Below are 3,098 nucleotides of genomic sequence, written 5' to 3' on the forward strand. Positions count from 1 at the left end.
GCTAGTAACAACATAAGCCTTACTAGTGAAGCCAGAAGCCACACTAGTGGCACCAAAATACAAACTATACAGCATTTTGACAGACTTGTGGCCCTCTGGGCTCAACTAGCAATGCTCAAAGTCTTACTAGTGAACTAGTGAGCTGCAAAAGTGCTGACTAGCTAACTAGTAGCGACAATTCACCTCACTAGTTTGCTAGTAAGCTCAAGTTATTTACACAAGTTACACTTGTAAGAGCCAAAATCATCACTAGTGTGACTAGATAGCGATTTGCCCCTTACTAGTTAAACTAGGAAAAGTCTCCTTGACCATACTAGTTAACTAGTGGGACTTAAAATGTTTACTAGTTGAACTAGAGGAAGCTGAAATGCTCACTAGTTCAACTAGTAACACCTTATTGAGCTCACTAGTTAACTAGTGGGGCTTAAATGTTTACTAGTTGAAATAGTGATGCATACAGTATATTACTATTAATCAATTAATTTATTAGGGAGCAGTGATTGGACCGGATGGGATCGCTGGGTGGGACAAGGTCCAGGATCTCGCCGTTTACCTGGTGGATCTCCGTGAGGCTTCCTATTACACTGACCTCCAGGTGACCGAGATCGTGCGGCTGTGGACAGCTCTCCCTGACGTTGACAAGCAGCACGTCAACTATCAGCCTCGCCATCAGGTGCGCCTGACAAGTGGCCGCTTTAAGGCGCCGAAGCGGTCTGGAGTCACACCGGGTGTGGAGAGTGTGAAGCGCTGCTTGATTGGACATCCTGGGGGTCCAGCACAGTGGCCCAGCACCAGTCGCTTGGTTGAGGCCATATGCACCAAGCTGTGCAGTTTGCATAAGTCGCCAACCAAGAAGTCTGGTGTCTCCACCCCCAGATGGTCGACGATCCTTGGCAGCTACCACCACATCCGGCAACTGGTGCTCAATGCTCCAAGGCTCATGGCAGAGACCACGCTCCAGCTCTTTGAGCTAAATCAGAGGACACTCATTCAATGGTAGGTCAGGCACGTTATTTGGCAGCACTCATGTGACCCCTGGAAAGCCTTCACATACTGGTCTAACATAAATGATCTTCTCTCAGGTTTCAACGGAGGCAGAAGACACAGGAGATGAGTGTCCTCTCCCAGGGAATGGCTCCAATTCATCAACCAATTCCCGTGGCGCCTAACCAGCTTCCGGCCCCGAAGGAGAAGCTGGAGCTAGTTCAACTAGTAACACCTTATTGAGCTCACTAGTTAACTAGTGGGGCTTAAATGTTTACTAGTTGAAATAGTGATGCTGACATGCGCACTAGTCACACTATCTTTTTGACCTCACTAGTTAACTAGCAAAGCTAGACTTATTCCTAGTTGAACTAGTGGAAGCAAAAATGTCAACTAGTCACACTAGTAAGACCAAATGCAAATGAGGAGGCGGGTATAAAGTTAAATTGAGGCTTCCTATTTGTTCTCCAGTTCAAAATAAAAGATACCTGCGAATCAGGACTCAGAATTTTGTTATTACTCCACCCACTACTTTTAACTATTCAACATGTTGACCTGAGGAATGCAACTAGTTAACTAGTGGCATCATGCTTCATCTTACATGTTAACTTGTCAAGGCAAAACTGTGACTAGTCAAATAGCTGAGGTCTCGTTAGAGCCAACTAGTGATGCTAAAAATGCTTACTAGGTGACTAGTAGAATCCAAAATGTTTTCTAGTTACACAAGTAGAAGACAATTTGGCCTTACTAGTTAACTAGTGAAGTTCAAAACCTGCCACTAGTCAACTAGTAAGACCCAAATTGGCCACTAGTAACACTAGTTGTTGTCTTTTTGACGTTACTAGTCAACTAGTTACACATGTTCTCTTACTAGTTAACAAGTTAGATCCAAAAAGATTCACTAGTTGACTAGTGACACTCTTTCCGTGGCTCACTAGTTAACTAGGCAATGCTATTTGTTGTCACTAGTCAGATTCTGCACTGAGCATGTAAAGACTTTGACCAAACCTGTTGTAAGTTTGTCTTACATGTAAAGCTATTCTTTGAACTAGTAAGGACTTGCTCAGCACTATTGGGCAACTGTGCACAGCAAGTGAGACATTTCTTTTGCATGTAGGACTTTTTGTTGCACTAGTTGACATCTTCACCAAACAAGTAGATATCCTCATCTTACTAGTACAACAAAGCTGCTTACTAGTCATCAAGTTCATCCTACTAGTACAACTAGTACTGTGATAAAATACCACTTGTTAAACATGTATGTCAGTAGCAGCATTCACTAGTTAACTAGTGACGTGCTAATGTTAACTACTAAGCAGCTTTGTTGTACTAGTAAGATGAGGATATCTACTTGTTTGGTGAAGATGTCAACTAGTGCAACAAAAAGTCCTACATGCAAAAGAAATGTCTCACTTGCTGTGCACAGCTGCCCAATAGTGCTGAGCAAGTCCTTACTAGTTCAAAGAATAGCTTTACATGTAAGACAAACTTACAACAGGTTTGGTCAAAGTCTTTACATGCTCAGTGCAGAATCTGACTAGTGACAACAAATAGCATTGCCTAGTTAACTAGTGAGCCACGGAAAGAGTGTCACTAGTCAACTAGTGAATCTTTTTGGACCTAACTTGTTAACTAGTAAGAGAACATGTGTAACTAGTTGACTAGTAACGTCAAAAAGACAACAACTAGTGTTACTAGTGGCCAATTTGGGTCTTACTAGTCGACTAGTGGCAGGTTTTGAAACTCATTAGTTGACAAGTTAGGAAAAAAACACATACTAGTATAACTAGTACACATTATGTCTCTTACAAGTTAACTGGAGGAACTTCTTGAACCCTACTAGTTTGCAGGTGAAGTTAAAAATGTTGTCATGACTCTTACTTGTAGTTGGTGCCCATCACTAGTTAACATGCTAGATGAGACACACAGCCAGTAGAGTTGCAAGTGCCACTTAGAAGGAAACATGTTCCACTAGTAAACAGCATGCAAATGAATGGGCGGGATAAAGATTTGTATTGGTCAGTGTTCAAATGAGTGCTGAAAAGCCTTAAAGTGACAGCTCTGGATATTGACTTTGAGCGGCAGCGGTTGCAGGAGATGTTTTTTTTTATTAT

Source organism: Trachurus japonicus, chromosome 13 (assembly GCF_045865225.1).
Source record: "Trachurus japonicus isolate A0001 chromosome 13, Traja_1.0".
Classification (NCBI taxonomy): Eukaryota; Metazoa; Chordata; class Actinopteri; order Carangiformes; family Carangidae; genus Trachurus; species Trachurus japonicus.